We start from the raw sequence: 15985 nt of genomic DNA, 5'->3' as shown, positions 1-15985 counted from the left end.
GTCCACCTCCCGCCCCTCTCCTCCTTCTGCCTCGCTGGCCTCCTTGATGTTCCCATAATGCACCAGGCATATTCCTGCCTCAGGGCCTTAGCACTTGCTGCTTCGTAGGCTTGAAATACTTTCTCCCAGATCCCTAAACAGCAGACTCTCACATTGTTCAGGTCCCTGCTTAGATGTTGCCTCCTCCAAGGAGCCTCCCTGACTACCCTACCTAAAATAGCCACCCCCTAACGCCTCAGGACACGGTAGTTCCTTCTCCTGCTTGATTTTTCTCTGTGGCACTTAACAGCATCTGATGTTGTATTGTCCGTTTCTTTAATGTTTTTTGTCCCCATCAGAATGCCAGTCCCATGACTGTCTTGTCCACCCCATTTCCCCAGAGCCTGCACATGGCAGAGTGAATTGAACAGATGAAGGAAGGAAGGAAGGATTGAGAAAGCAAAATGGCAAATGAGCAAAGGAAGAAGTGGCAGCCTGGCAGTCCTGGCAGTCCTCCAGCAGAGAAGACCGGGGTCTGGTCCTCGGGCTGGTGCCAGGTTCAGGCCCGGATGGAGCCCCCTATGTCTCCTGCCCCCTCCCCCCCAGGGCTCCCTGCATGGGTAGCCCCTGGGTAGGAACTGGACCCTGGCTAGGCGGCAGTGCCCCCTGGTGGCCAGAGCTCCTTCAGCTCCAGGGCGAGGCCCTTAGTGTCCTGGAGGCTTCTAAGAACCTTCCCATGCACTATCTGGTTGGAACCTCACAGAAATTGCCACGAAGCAGAGGGGCTTAGATTTGTAATGAAGGAAAGCGTGCCAGACCAGGGACACTAACTCTCTGGGTAACCTCCAGTGTATCCTGGGATTTACAGAGCTGGTAGGGGCTGCTGGGCTTGGGCTCGCCATTGTGGGAACGAGGGGTCCCAGCAGCTCCCACCCTGCCTGGGATCCCCCTGGCCTCAGCTCACACATCTCCGGTGACAAGTGTTCTACGGCAGCCTGATCCATCCTGGAAAGGAAGTGCTTCTGTGAGCAAATCTGCAGAATCTGCCTCCCCACGTCTCCTCCATCTTTCTGGGAATCACATATTAAATGTGGAGATGTCGAGTGTGCAGTTGGATTCCTAAATCTGGAGCTCAGGGAAGCAGTCTGGGCTGATCTGGGCATTGTCTGCATTTAGATGATCTATGAAACCTGGGGACCAGATGGGATCACTTAGGGCAGTGAAGTCTCCACCGTGGATGCACACTAAAATCCCCTGGGGAATTTCAAACAAAAACCCCTGGATGCCCAGGCCCCACCCTGACTGTGGGAATCAGAAGCCCTTGATGTGCAGCCAGACTCAGGGATTGTTTTAAAGGCTCCCAGGCGATTCCACATGTGGCCAGGGTTGAGCTACACTGTGTCTGAGGTGAGAGCCCTGGGCAGAGGTCTGACAGAGGAGGACACAGCAAACAGAGTATTACCATGTGACCCAACAACCCCAATCCTACGTGAATACCCCAAAGAACTGAAAGCAGAGACTCCAACAGATACTTGTGCGCCAGTGTTCATGGCAGTGTTATTCGCAGTAGCCAAAAGATGGAAACAATCCAAGTATCCATTTACAGAGGAATGGACCAATGAAATGGAGGTGTCTCCAGACAACGGAATATTATTCAGGAATGAAGTTCTGAACATGCTATAATGTTGATAAACTTTGAAATCATTATGCTGGGTGAAATAAATTGGATGCAAATATTGTGTGATTTGACATATGAGCTATCTAAAATAGACAAATTCATAAAGACAGAAAGATTAGAGGTTACTAGGGGTGGGGAATGAGGAATTGTTGCTTAATGGGTACAGAATTTCTGTTTGGAGTGATGATAAAGTTTTGGTAGTAGATGGTTGGTGATGGTTGTACAACATTGTGAATGTAATTAATGCCACTGAATTGTATTTATAAAAATGGTTAAAATAGAAATTTTTATGAGATATATATCTATTACCACAATAAAAACATTTGGAAAAAGAGGTTGGGAAGGAGTGAATGGGTAGGAGGTAAACCAAGTGAAGATGGTGTTTCAAGGTTTGTCAAAGGCAGCTGAGAAGTCAGTGCTATCAGGGTGTCCCAAAGGGCATCCAGGTCACTTCTGTTTGCGGGGAGCAAGGAAGTTGGTGACCTTGGTAAGAGCCGTGCAATGGAGTCGCAGGGACTAAGGGATGGCTGGAGGTGGTTGAGGGGGGAATGGGAGGTGAGAAAGCGGAAATGAAAGTAATCAACAACTCTTTTGAGGAGTTTCCCTGCGAAGAGGAACAGAGAAAGGGGGAGGTGGGCAAAGGGGGAATGCAAGGTCAAGAGGAGCTTTCTTTTAAAGATATGAAATTATAGAGCATGTCTGCATGTGACTGGAAATGGTGACAATGATGACGATACTGGTGACGCTGAGGGAGAATTGATGGATTGAGCAGACAGAGGGAGCCAAGCCTTGAGGAAGGGAGAGGGCTGGGATCAGAGCACGTGCTGGCAGGAACCGCCCTTGGTGGGCTTGGGGAACAGATGCTTATTCCACGCGAGGGGTCAGGAAGGAGAAGATGGGTGCCGATGCTGCTACATCTGTGGCTGAACTGGGGGGCGGGGGATGAGGGTGTTCGCTTAGGTTGGCTGCCATTTCCCCAGTGATGTCTGCGAGGTGAGAGTGGGTGGGGACAGAAGAGGAGCAGGGATGATGGTGAGGGGGGGCAGTAAGAAAAGCAGCCTTCCTTGGATGGGATCTCTGGGTGACTTGGAGAGCCCAGCTCGTCTACTTGCAGTTTCCGATGGCACTGTTAAAGAAGCTGCGGTTAGCCTGGTGATGTGAATTTTTTCCACCCATAGGCAGCTCCCAGAGGGACAGGCATGGAGGAGAGCTGGGTTTGTGTGAGGCCAGGGCTTTGCCAGAGCAATAAGATGGAAGGAGAGAGGAGGGTGAGGGAGTGGTGACACTGGTGGATGACAGAATCTAAGCCAGGCGAGGATGGAATCATGGATCAGAGCCTTGTAGGCAATGAGAAAAGGATCGCTGCAGGTCAGTGTGGCTGGAAGAAGAACAAGGACTGGCCTGGTAAGAGGAAGTGAGCTAGAAGGTGAGGAGGAGGTGGTCAAAGGGGACATCTGGAAATCAGATGGCCAAGGTGGTGTGTCACTGGTGGTGATGAGGTTCGGGTTGTGCCAAGGGTGTGGCCAGCTCAGGGGGAGCTGAGGTCAGGGGAACTAGAGGGCAGGTCCTTGGAAGCAAGATGCTTGCCCACACGGCAGTCCCCAAGGATGACAGGAGTGGCAGGCAAAGAGAAGAGTGAAGCAGCCACGGAAAACTTCAGGAGACTTGCTGGAATGTGGGCTCCTTGAAGAACTGAGGCAGTTGTGAACATGGCATGCAGGAGGCACGCAGTGAACACTGAACGAATGGATATACATCTAATATGCAAGCTGATCTTTATCCTTTACTACTGAGGAAACTGAAGCCTGAGCTCTCCCACCAGTATCTGTGCATTGGCAGGGAGCAAATGCTTTAGGGGTGCACATCTTTGACATCCCTTCCCTCCTCTTCCTCCACCTCTGCCTACCACCTCCTCCCAGGCTCAAGCTTCCTGGTGGTCCTCCACACAGCTCCTTCCCCAGTTTGTGCCTTTCTCCTACCCCTGCCCCATGTAACACCATCCCTCTCCCCTGAGGAGGAGACCAAGCTCATTGCACAGCCGCAGCCTCAGCCTGCCTGCCCTTCACACTCAGTTCAGAGGCCAGCTGCCTTTCTCCCCTGCCCGGACGCTTGCCTCCTTTGCTGCATAGGATCCCTCCACAGAGTCACAGGTCTCTGCGTCCCCGTCTGTCTGTGCAAGTGGATGTGAGCCCGCCAGTGGTGGAGGTCAGGCCCAGGGCCTCTGTGTCCCTGGAACCCAGCACTGGACATGGTGTTTGCCACAAGGTGGCCAGGCGGGGAGCAAGAGGCCAGGCCGGAGCTGGGAGGCTTTATTATTATTAGCAAACCTCTGTACACTGTACACTGGGGGTGGGTGCAGGGTCCTCCCCAGACTGCCTGGCCTGTCCCTGCAGGCCAGAGTGGACATGGGTGTGTGTGTGTCCATGTGCCCATTTCACTTGCCCGCCCACCTGTCTTCCTGTCCTGGGGGTGTGGGGGTGGGCAGCACTTGTCCCTCTCCTGCCGCCACTCCGCACAGGGGTTCAAGGCCGGTCCACACGGTGCGGGGCCCTTCCTGCGCTCGCGGCTCAGCAGTGTCACCAGCTTTGGCCTTGAAGCCTGTATGCCCCGCCGGGCCGCCCAGTGCCCCCCGGCCTCGTCACCGGCATCCCCCAGCTCCAGCTCCAGCAGCCGCCCGGTACTGGGCCTCCAGTCTGCGTCGGGGCCTGGCTGTGCCAGCCCAGGTCTTCGCTGTTGTGGTAGATGGGGCTGTCCCCGTGCTTCCAGCCGCCATCGGGGGCCTCGGGGGTCGGGGAACCCCCGTCCAGCATGCACAGGTTCTCATAGAGGTGCTCCGCGGTGGCAGGGGGCCCGCTGGCCCCTCTTGGAGACGGAGGCGTAGAGCGCCGAGGCTGGTCCTCGGAGCCCAGCAGCGTTGGCAGGCTCTGAGGCCCGGGCTCAGGGACTACGTGAGGCCTTCCTGCAGGCCGGTGGCCAGCTCCCGCAGCTCTCCGGGGGGATCCAGTGAGGGCAGCGAGGTGGCCCGAGGCAGGGGGCAGGGCCGCGCCGTGGCCAGCTCATGCCGCCGGTCCCGCTGGCGGGTGATGGCTGCAGCCACGGCCCTGCAGAGTTTCGGGGGCGCGGGTGGCTGCTGAAGGCGAAGAAGCCCTCTCCTGAGTCACAGCGGCGGCCGGCTTCGAAGGAGAACACGCCCTGGGTAGGCCATGTGGCGGGTGTCAGTGGCTGGGGTCCCCAGCGGGCCCTGCCACCAAGTCCCCGAAAAATGCACCCCACCCCTGCCCCATGGCCCTGCACCTCACCTTGTCAGAGCCAAACTTGCGCAGGAAAGCGGTAGGGCCAGACGTAGAGGGCCTGGGGGCTGGAGGGCCTCGCGCAGCTGGACGGCGTCCCATGCCCAGCACCAGGACATAGGGTCCCTTCAGCTGGCAGCGGGTGGCAGCCTCCGTCCTCTGCACCCCCACTGGAAACTCGTCCACTGCGGGTGGGGTGGCCGTGAGGGTGGCTCCCCCTCCAGCTGTGCAGAAGCCAGCACGGGCCCCCCGCATCCCCATCCCACTGGTCCCCCAAAGGTCCTGGCCCTGGGAGTGCTGGCCAGAGGCCGGCCCTGCGCCTCCCTTACTCACCTTCCTGCCAGGAGGAGTAGATGGAGTTTTCCTCCATGGGGACCAGGCTCTTCGCCGGAGACTCGGTCTCTCCTAACCCTGAGGAGCACTCCCCGGTGCCCTGGGGAAGGGGCCCCAAGGTCAGAGGTTAGCGTCCACCCAGGCCTCTCACACACAGCTCCTCCGCTTCCCCTTGCCCTGCCCCTATCCCTCCGCAGGGGTCAGCACTCAGGACTCCATGTCAAGCCCGTTTCCCACGTGGCTCCCCCCGTGAGGGCGTCGGGGAGCTATGGCCTGCTGGGCACCCAGGAGGGTGGCCCCAGGGCCCTCCAGCTTGGCCAGGGACGGGGCCTGGTGTGTGCGTGTCCCCGACAGCAGGGAGCAGCAAAGGGTGGGAGCATTGGGGAGGGATGCGGACTGGATGGTGAGCACTGCCTTCACCCTGCCGCCTCCTGCCCAGGAAACTCCCTCCATCGCAGGGCAGGGCACCACGACCCCACAGGCTGCCCTTGACGCCCCGCTGCCCGCCTTCCCCACATCCAATCCTTCGGCAAGTCCTGGGGCTCTTCTGACTCTCAACAGCTGCACCATGACCGCCCCCCCCGGGCAGCACGGCCAGGGTCAAACGCAGCAGCTTGTACTGACCCCGTTTCATGCTTCTGCTCATTTCCTTTTTTAAAAAAATTTTGGTAAAATCCACATAACATAAAAATCTACCATTTTAACCATTTGGAAGTGTACAATTCGGTGGCATTAAGCACATTCATGATGTTGGGTAACTGTCACCACTGTCTGGTTCTAGAACTTTCTCATCAACCCAAACGGAAACCCTGTACCTGTTAAGCAGTCACACTCCCCATTCCTCCCTCCCCCAGCCCCTGGTAACCTCAAATTTGCTTTCCGACTCTATGGATTTACTTCTGGATTTTTCATATAAGTGGAATGAAACGATATCTTGTGTTTAGCTTCTTGCTCTTAGCGTAACAATTTCAAGGTTCATCCAAGTTGTTACATGTATCAGTATTTCATTCTGATTTATAGCTTAATAATAGTCCAGCATGTATAGACCACATTTGTTTATCCAGTCATCTGTGGATGGTCATTTGGGTTGTTTCTGTCTTTCGGCTATTATGAATAACGCTGTTATGAACATTTGTGTGCAAGTTTTGTGTGGTTGCTGGTTTTCAAGTCCCTTGAATGTATATCTAGGAGTGGAATCACTGGGTCATATGGTAACTTGATGTTTAACTTTTTGAGGAACTGCCAGACTTAAATTTCCTTTTGGCCCATCACAGCCCCAGTGAGACTTTAAAACTGTCAGCCCCTGGCTTGAACCCTCCAATGGCTTCTTGTCTTGCTCAGAATAAAATCCTAAACCCCACACTGTGGCCAGGACGGTTTCATCTGGCTCCTGCCAAGCTCTCCCACTTTACCTCCTCCTCCCTCTCCCACTCCTTACCCTCTAGCCACACTGGCTTTCTTTCTGCCGCTTGAGCACACCAGACTTTTTCCTGCCTCAGGGCCTTTGAACACGCTGCTCCCCTACCCTGTCTGCCCTGTCTGGGACACACTTTCCTCAGACCTCTGCGTGGTGGGTTCTCATTCAGCACTGGAGACACGGACACCCTGTCCACCCCATGGGGAGGCCTTCCTTGACCATCTGGTCTGACGTCCCTCCACTGACGCCCAGGTCCACCATAGCATCCCATTTCCTTTCTAGCCTGCACGGCCACCTGAGAGTCTCTCTATGGGCGTCTGGGCTGTTCTCCAGCCCTGGAGGTGCTTGGTGGATACTGAGTGATGGGATGTGAGCAAGCAAGCATATGACGAGTGTGGGGTGAGGGGGCCCCCCCGCTGACTCCCCTGCTTACCGGGAAGGCCAGCTGGCAGATTGGGCCCATCCAGGCCTGGCGGTGCTGCGCGGCTAGCAGGTGGCTGCGCTCGGTGGTGGTGAGCAGGAAGGCCCCAGTGTCGCGGGGGCAGCTCTCACCATCGGCCGGCAGCACGGACACACAGTCAGCCAGACGGATGACCCGCCGCTCTCCCCGCCGGGCAGGCCCTGAAGTCCTGTCACCTGCTGGCCCTGGGCCACCATCTCGGACCTCCCAGCTCTCCAGCCGGGCCACGCCTGATGGGCTCCCTGCATACAGCAGTGCCCACACCTTCCGCCATGACTTCTGTGGGAGAGGAGGGGCCAGGGGAGAGGACCCTCAGGTGGCAGGTTCTGTCCTGGCATCCAGCGGCTCGGCAAACCCTCCTGCCCATCCCAGCCAGCCCGTCTTCCCCAATGCCTCAGGGCCCCTAGCAGGAGGCCCTGCCAGAGGAAGAGTCTGTGCTTGGGGTCAATCAGCCCTAGATTCAAATCCCACCCCTACCCCAACCTCTCCTGACTGTGGCTGCCAGAAGTGCCAGCGTCCTCATCACTAAACCGAGAATGCAGGGTGGAAGGTTTCCCCCGCACACATCCCCCCCACCCTACCCCCAATAAAGGGCTCTTGGGCCAAGAGGTGGGGTGGGGAGGGAGGCTTCAGCCTCATGATGGCCAGGAAGGAAATATGCAAATCGCTTATAGCAAAGGAAACAGAAGGGTTATCTGCCTGGGCAGCAGCTGCAGCCAAGCTGCAAGGGTGCAGGGCCTGCTGGCTGGGGAGAGGCGAGCTCCCTGCCCACCTCTCACCCCATCACAGGGCTAGGAGCCAGGCCCTCTTCAGTGGGGTGGGGCTGGACCACCGGACCACTGCGGTCTCTCCTAGCTGGGGCCTGACCCTTTCTAGGGGCCTCAGTGCCCCCATGACGTGGGTGAGAATGGCTGCCGAACAAGACAGTCCCCAGGCTTGGGCCCACTGGGAGGTGCCGATTCTCAGCCCCTGCCCCGCTCTCGGCTTCCTAAGTGAGGCGGGGTCTCCCAGAGACCCATTCAGCCTCGGCCTTCCAGGCCCAGAACCGGCTAGGTTTCATTCCTCCCATACCTGGTTTGGAACCCCCCCATCCCAGCTCCCTGCCCCTGTCTCCTGGGTCTGGGTGGGATGTCCAAGGCTGGGGCAGGAGGCCGTTCCCTCTGCCCCCATTTCTCCTGGACGGCCGCCTGGCAGCCAGAGGGTCCCCACCTTGCCAAACTTGACGTGTTGCTGGTAGAGGATGCCATCCTTGACGGGGGTCTCCAGAGGCTCCATGGCCCTGGCCGAGCCGCAGGGCCGCCGCTCCGAAGGCCTGAGGAGACTGGTGGTAGGCCGGAGGGGAACTCCTCAAACTTCCCCTTCTGGCCACTTCCCCCTCCCTCCGTCCAGAGGCTCTGCCAGGCCTGGGGGGGAGGGGGAGGGGAGCCGAGCCTTCAGTGAAGGAGCTAGGAGAGGGGTTCTGGGGCATTCTGAATTTCATCCTTGGGGGTTCTGGCCGGCCCAAGGGGTCCGCACCTGTGTGGCAGGGGCCTCAAACCACCTGTGGATAAATGACCCCTGCTCGTAACTGGGTCACCTGGGTGTGAGCCTCTGACTGCAGACGGGCTCCCCTGAGTCGCGGGCTTGGGCGTGCCCCCATCCCACAGCTGAGCACCCCAGGCCTGGCATTCCCACAGCCCTGCCCCCACCCCAGGACCCTCCTCTGGTCACATTGGCACATCCCTTGATTTTCCAACTCAAGTGTCTTGGTTTGAGCATAGGCCTGCCTGAGACTGTCCTGCTCTGCTTTTCTTTCCCTCTGAAGTATTTCTAACACCCACTTGCTCCTCTCGGTCCCTCATCCCCCACTCTGTGACCAGCCTTAGCGGCAGGCTGTGAAATGCTGCCCCACCTGGGCCAAGCCCAGCCTTCTCCCTGCAGTCCATTGTATCTCTGAGGCTAAAACCAACCGTGGCCTTCCCCTTCCTAAACCTTCTCCTCCCTCCTTAACTGCCCTCGGGTCTGATGTGGGCTCCTCAGGCCAGCATCTGGGGACCTGTGTTGGGTCTCCACCTTCCCTCCTGCTTCATTCCCCATCTCCCCATCCCGCCAGCCCCCCCAGGGGACCCTTACCACAGGGCTGGGGGCAGCAGTGGGGCTGCCTCTTCCTCCCGGAGGCCTGCCTCGACACTCCACGCTGTCTGAGAGGCCAGGTCAGCAGTGCACACCCCACTCTGGGGCCCCATCCACATGGGCGTCCACGCCCCTCAACGGCCCCAGCCACGTGAGTGTGGGCGGCCTCTCCAGCGTGCCCCCTGGAGAGGTCACATGCTCTTCTCAAGCTTTGCTTCCTGCCCAGGGCCAGCTGCTTTGCTTGGCCTTGCTGGAGGCCAGGATCGGGGCTCTGAATTCTGGTGAAAACCTTGGGTCATTCATTCAGTGGCTCCTCGGGGAAAGAACGTATTACCAGGCTGAGGAACACAGTTTGGGGGCCTGAGTAGGGCACGCAGCTTCTCTTGGCCAGGAAATAATTCTCTAAGGCCTTCTGGGCACCTGGCTCTGTGCCCAGGGCTCTAGCAGCCTCTAACACCCCGTCCTCCGTATCCTCATTGCCATTTCAATGAGCAGGAAACTGAAGCTCAGAAAAATTAAGCAACTTGCCCAAGGCCACAGACCAAATGACAAACAGGACTTAAGCAACTGCTGTCCCACTGGAATCAGCATGTGGCCTTCTGCAGAGGGCCCCAGCACAGCGGAACTGAATGGTGATGGTTGCTGCAGGCTCTGCCACTCTGGTCACCCTTACTCCCATGTTGAAACCCCATTTCCCCTGCCAGCAGCCTCATGGCCGCCGCCAGGTTTCTTTGTGTCTGAGTGGGTTCCTCCCAGTCACCTGGGAGCTTCCCAGGCAGGCCTCCTGAATGGAGCCCCATGGGGTCTTCTGCCTCCTTGCTGAATGGTGAAGTGAGGGTTTCCTGCTGGAGTCTTCAAGCGGGCAAGCAGGCAGGGGCGGAGGCAATCTCCCAAGGGGCCCCAGGAGGCTTCACACAACTGACAGGAAGGAGGAGGCCAGGGCGGGGCTGGGGCTTATGCCAGAGAACCCAGCCAACTGCTGCCCTGGCCCTCCCATGCAGCCCCCTCCTGATTTAAATCCAGGCAGCTCAGAGGAGACACCCTAAGCCTCCATCTGCCTGGGTCCTGCCCTAGGTGGGGGGGGGGGGAACCCCAGCTGGGTGGCTCTTTACGCAGCCCCAGCACATTGCTGTTGACAGCGGTGGTGGGAGATGCTGAGGCCTTGCCCTAGAGGGCCTCTGGAGGTCAGAAGGTAGGGCCTGCCCAGCGCCACAGGGCAGGCAAGGAAATACACAAAGGCTGGGCTAGGGCTGAGATACTGTGCTTTACTGGCAGCAGGGGTGAAAGCAAAGGAAAATAGTAATTCTGGGGGCAGAAGGAGCAGGCAGCCAGGCCCAGGCTGAAGAGGCTGGCTTCTTGTCTTGGGGGGCTGGTGCATGCGTGCGTGCGTGCGTGTGTGTGTGTGGAGGGAAGGAGGGTGGCTGGAGCCCCAGGGCCCAGGGCTTCTTGGGGAGGAAAGAAGACAGCTGGCTCAGAAGTCCATGGAGCTGTGGGCCAGGTAGTCCTTGCGGCCAATGTTGCTGACCTGCTTGGTCTGCATCGCCTCGAGTTTGGGGCAGTCGGTGATACGGTGACCCAGGCCCCCACAGAAGGCACAGCCACGTTCCCCTGGGGGCAGAAGTGGGGGTTAGCATGGCCACCAGGGACCAAACTCCACATCCTTGAGCTCCGGCTCTATCCAATCTCCCAGGCTACTGACACCCAGCTTAGACTCGTGCCTGCAAGTGCTCCCATCACTCCCCCGCCTACCAGACTGTGCCTCCCGCTCTGTGTCACCTCCGATGTCCAGCATGGACTCGTCCCCACAGTGCAGCACTTGCAGCACGGGCGGCACCTTCTGCTTGGCCTCCAGCAGCAGGGCTTTGAGGTCCATAGCACTGACTCATCTGAGGAGGGAGGAGGAGGGTGTCATCAGGCCTCGGGGTGGCACAGGCAGGGCCCAGGGACCAAGGTGGCCCTGGTAGTCAGACTCACCACAGGCCTTGTTGATGAAGGTAGTGGCGATGCCGTGTTCCCGAGCGCCCGGTGCGGCCAATACGGTGCACTGCAGGGAGAGAGCAGAGCCTCTGATCCACTGCCCGGGGGCTGGGGGACCCCCAAATTGCTGAGCCCACACCCATCCACTCCCTACCATAGTTCTCGATCTCCTCAGGCATGTCGTAATTGATGACATGCTGGATGGCAGGGAAGTCCAGGCCCTTGGAGGCCACATCTGTGGCCACGAGGACATCCTTCTTGCCTTCCCGGAATGCCTCGATGGCCTTCGTCCTTTCCTCCTGGTCTGGGGAAGGACAGATAAGAACTGTTAGAGCTGCAGCACGAATCTGGGCAGCAGCAGGCTGGCCAGGCAGGGGAAGGGATTCGGTGAGGAGCTGCTGTGGTGGCAGGGGCCGTGCCGTGTCACGCACCACACCACCCTGACCTTTGCCCCCGTGGATGGCCACGGCTTCGACCCCCTTGAGCAGCAGGTACTCGTGGATGGCGTCCACATCTGCCTTCTTCTCTGCAAAGATGAGTACCTGTGTGGGAAGGCCAACGCCGGTCACCAGGGCTGACCCTATGGGCTCACCCGACCTTGCTCAGCACATACCCTACTACCCTCCCCTTCCCCCGGGGTCCTGGGCCGCCTTGACCGCTGCACTCACGGGGGGGGTGTCTTCTGCAGGCACTCAAGCAGATACACCATCTTGGCCTCTTCCTTCACGTATTCCACCTCCTGCCACCAGGAGGACTGGGTCAGCTGGTCCACAGGTCAGGCTCATCAGCCGTGACCCTGCCTCGTGGGCCAGGCCGCCAGGCCGGAAGGTGACCGGAAGCCACCAACGGCCGGGAGCTTGACTCATGTTTCCTGCTCAGGGCCCTTGAATGAAACGCCATTGCCCATGAGCCCCCCGCTCCCCTCTTGAATCAGCCTCAAGGAGCCTCCCCACCTTCCACGCTCACAGATGAGACTCTGCCCACCACAAGCATCTGCCCACCTGGATGACATCCAGACTGGCAGCCCCGGCGCGCCCCACATTGATGGTGACAGGCTTCACCAGGGCGCTCTTGGCAAAGTTCTGAATCTTCTTAGGCATGGTGGCACTGAAGAGCAGGGTCTGCCGCTGGCCCTGAGGGGGCGGGCTGGGTGAAGGCAGGTGGTGGTGGGGGGACTGGGGCCAGGCCACGCAGGGAGTGGGGCTGAAGTGGGAGCAGGGGGTAGGGCTGTCCAGGGAATCAGGGCCCTGTGTGGTTGAGTGGGATGTGCAAGGGGGACATGGGTGGTACAGACAGGAGGCAGCACCTTGAAATAGGAAAAGATGGTGCGGATGTCGCCCTCGAAGCCCATGTCGATCATGCGGTCAGCCTCGTCCAGGGCCAGTAGCGGCAGATGTCCAGGCTGACCATCTTCTTCTGCAGTAGATCCATGAGGCGCCCTGGAGTGGCCACCATCATGTGCACACCGCTGGGGGTCGAGCAGAGACCCTGAAGGCTTGGAACCACTTGCCCATCCTGCCCGGTGACCAGGCCTCTGCTTCTGGCCTGACCTCTGGCCTCTGATTTTGCCGTTCCCTCACTCCACTCCCACCCTTCTGCCCTGCACCCTGTGCATAGCTCTCTCCCAGAAAATGCCCCAGCCAAGGGGGACCCCTATCTGGCATACCCTCCCCCTCCTGAGCCACTCTTCCCTCACCACCCAGGAGGTCTGTCCTGAATGTCCAGCTGGGCTTCAGTGTGTAGGCCTTGATGGGCTCACTGCCCTGTTATACTGAATTCATCTTTCCCTGAGCCTGGAAATGCTGTGTGAGGCAGGGCCTGTTCAGGGTGACTGGTGCCATTTACTGTGGAGCTGTACTGTGTGGAAGGGGTACATCGCCACTGGTCCCCACCCAGCACCTCGGCCTCCTTGGTTCTGACCACATCTAACAAACTTTGACTTTCCTGGACACACTGGCCCCTCCACCTCGTGCCTCTGCTTTGGCTGGATTTCCTGCCTGGAACACTCCCTTTCAAAATTCAAATATCCCCTTTCCTGGGCTTTACAGCATCTTGCTATGCACATCTGTCTGGCCCCAATCACCCTGGACTGCGGCTCATCTGTTTAGTCCCATTTGACTACGCCCACAGGAGCCTCAGCAAGGGTGAGTGGTATGGCTAAAGTAAAGTGCCTCTATCATGCCTGAGGGGCTCCAGGGGAGATCGTGGGACAGGGGTGCCCGCACTCACTGTCGGATGGTCTCCATCTGCTCTTTGACAGACATGCCCCCAATGCAGAGTGCGCAGCGCAGCAGTGGCGAGCTGTCCTCCTGCAGTAGGCGGCAGTAGTACTCCAGGATGCCGTGGGTCTGCCGGGCCAGCTCCCGCTGCGGGCAGAGGGTCAAAGGCTGGCACCAGAAGGCAGCCCAGCCTCTTCCCCGCCCACCAGGCTGCCTATCTTACCGAGGGGCAGATGATGAGTCCATAGGGCCCCTCACGTTTGGAGAAGGGCAACCTCTTCTCTTGTTCCAGGCAGAACATAATAACAGGCAACGTAAACACCAGTGTCTTGCCCGACCCAGTGAAGGCGATGCCAATCATGTCCCGGCCCGACAATCTGGTGGAAGAGGGCAGGCCTGAGGGGCAGGCTCAGCCAAGACAGGCAGTTCCTCTCTAAATGGACATGCAGCAACTGCTCCTCCCCTCACTGCCCTTCTAAGGGACCCCTGGGCCACACTCACATGGTGGGGATGCCCTGGATCTGAATGGGCGTCGGGTGATGGATGCTTTTCTTCTTCAGTCCTCTCAGGATGGCTACAGAAAACAAGATAACCCTAGTGTCTGACAGGTATTTATTAGCCACCCCTTCCCCTCAAGACCTGTAAAATTGGCACCATCCTCCCTAAGTTACAAATGATGAAACAGAAGGGGGGGCAAACTTGAACAAAGCCCCTGGACTAGGTAGGGCCAGAATTCACCGAGGTCTAAGTCCAATGTTTTTTCTGCTGTGGATGCTACTCACTTTCCCACTGAAGCTCCACTAATGACAAAGGATAATGAACATGTACAACTGGGGCAACTGAAAAGAGAGCCCTAAAAAAATCCTCCATCTTCACTGAGTGGGCCCAACACTGTAAATGCTGAGTTCAGTGAGGGCCACGACACAACCTCACAGAAGTTTAATTGTAAAAGTGTGGTGTCTTTCCCAGTTCCCAGTACCTGCAGGGAATTTCATTTCTTTGAAGCTTTTGAGGGGTGGTGGGATACCATCCCCTCCACCAGGATGTGGTACTTCTTCCGTACACGCTCATGCCGCTCTTCGGACATGTTCAGGACATAACGGGGGGGTGTCCAACTGTGGATGGGTGATAAGGGTTGGGAGACGCCCTGGGAACAGATGGTTTTGGGTGTCCTACCACACTCAGCCACATCACATGCCATCCTAAGGGTGACTACATAGACTGGAAAGACATACCTGGTTTTGATGGGGTCGTCGTATGTGATTCCCTTGGCCATCTCCTTCACGACATCAAAGCTGAAAATACAGTGCTCAGGTTGGCTCCTGCTTCCCAGAGACCAGGCCCCTTGAGACATAACATGCGCAGATTATAACCGTACCTCGGCCCTCCGCCACACTTTCCAGGATCTTCTCTTCTTCCTTCAGCTGCTTCTCCTTGGCAGATTCTTTGCGGGCTGGGAAAAACAACAGAGGATTCCAAGGTATCAGCATGGTCTCTAACTGAGTCTCTACAAGTCTCCACCCCGTCTCCTAACCCCCTCCCACTCCCTTCCAGTCCCTGCTGCACAGCCCACCTTCGGCCTTCTCTTTGAGGTGCTGGTGCTGATCCAGAAGGCTGACGTTGGACTGAGGGCCCAGTGGGATGTCGTCCTCATCTCCCCGAGCTCGCTGCCGCTATCCTGCTGCTCCTCTTCCGTAGTCCCCTTACGCCGCCGCTGCAGCAGCTTCTGGAGCTAAGATACCACCCCAGCGCTTCTCAGAGTCAAGGCCAAGACAGAGTGGGGGAGAGGGCGCTGGGGGCCTGAGCCACAATCCTGCTTTGGGGGCGAGAGTCCTACGTCCCCAGGCGCGGAGCTGCCCTACTCCTCAGTTCCAGTCGCTAGTCCCTTTTCTGCCCGGGGACCACCGCTCCCGCGTACTGACACCACACTCCTCATGCCGCAACTGCTTCCCACTGAAGATCAGAGGCTGTGCCCCTTGCCCCCCGTTCCTCCTTCGACTCGGGCCCCTCACCAGCAGTTGCCGGCGCTGCCGCAACGGCACATAGGGCACGTAGTCCTCGTCATCCTCATCTTCCGCCTCGGAGCGACTGGCTCCGGTAGTCGCTCGTCTGTGCGAGCCCGCTAAAGATACATACGAGTCAGCCGGGACCCCTCGCCTTCACTCCCATATCCCACCCACAAAGACCCCAGTCTCCTTTCTCAAACCTTTCGCTCGGGTTCGGCGTCCTCCATCCTTGGCTTACACGCATGCGCGACGCGACAAAACTCCGCCTAGCCCGAGTGAGACCCAATCAGATGTGAAGAAGCGGACGTCGGCGCCTAGCAACGACCTCCGAGGCCGGATCGCGCAGAGGGACAAACTTTGTCCCGTGCAGTTCTACGGCGCAGCGGCCCGCCCCCTGTGGCTGGCTACAAAGATGTTGCCTGGGCTGAGGGGAAAAACGGCAGGCAAAGCATTGTGGGACATTGGAGAATTTGGAGCATGCGCTAAAGGCTAAAGCCCAGCCCGGTGGAAAGAG

The 15985-nt window shown here is 58.3% G+C and overlaps 2 pseudogenes; both read right to left on the bottom strand.

The window, feature by feature from the left end:
* Positions 1 to 2521: 2521 nt before the first annotated feature.
* LOC119524409 lies at positions 2522 to 9319 on the bottom strand (annotated as a pseudogene).
* Positions 9320 to 10514: 1195 nt separating this feature from the next.
* On the bottom strand, positions 10515 to 15715 carry LOC119524408 (annotated as a pseudogene).
* Positions 15716 to 15985: the final 270 nt, after the last annotated feature.

The sequence above is a fragment of the Choloepus didactylus genome (assembly GCF_015220235.1).
Source record: "Choloepus didactylus isolate mChoDid1 chromosome 11 unlocalized genomic scaffold, mChoDid1.pri SUPER_11_unloc1, whole genome shotgun sequence".
NCBI lineage: Eukaryota > Metazoa > Chordata > Mammalia > Pilosa > Megalonychidae > Choloepus > Choloepus didactylus.
Note: the sequence above shows the minus strand (reverse complement) of the source record. Positions and strands in the feature narration are given on the sequence as shown.